Here is a 638-nt window from a genome sequence, read left to right as displayed (position 1 = left end):
TATATGTATATTTCTCGCAGCTTTGGAGGCTGGGGAATCCAAGGTCAAGGTGCCAGCAGATTTGGTGTCCGGTGAGGGCTCACGTCCTGGTTCACAGACGGACGTCTGCTCACTGTACCTGCGCATGAGGGAGGGGCTGGCTAGCTCTCTGGGGTCTCTTTTATAAGGGTACGAATCTCATTCATGATGGGTTCCATCTTTAATCACTTCCCAAAGGCCTCAACCTCCTAATACCATCCCTGGGGGTTAGGTTTCAACATACGAATTTGGGGGTACACAAACAGGCAGATCATGGAGCCTCACAGGATAAATATTTTTATTATTTACTCTTATACATGATAAACCTCAGGCACCAGAGACACTGAGATTTTCTAAAGTCGCACGGATGGGAAAGGGCAGTGTGACCCTTCATGCATGGTGAGTTGATAGAAACTCCCATCTGTCTGCACGATGGGAAGAGATTCTGAGTCTTCTCATTTACAGACTGTAGTAACTTCCCTCACAATGGACTGACCTCACTCGCTTGCATGTGGCTCTTTTCACAATAAGACTCTGCTTAGGCGGAGCCAGTGACATAAGGTGTAGGGCCTGGTGCAAACTGAAAATGCATGGCTGTTGGTGACAAAATTATTCTGGGC

Source organism: Colobus angolensis, unplaced genomic scaffold (assembly GCF_000951035.1).
Source record: "Colobus angolensis palliatus isolate OR3802 unplaced genomic scaffold, Cang.pa_1.0 Scaffold40, whole genome shotgun sequence".
Classification (NCBI taxonomy): domain Eukaryota; kingdom Metazoa; phylum Chordata; class Mammalia; order Primates; family Cercopithecidae; genus Colobus; species Colobus angolensis.
The sequence above is the reverse complement of the archived record's forward strand: the minus strand, read 5'-3'. Positions refer to the sequence as shown.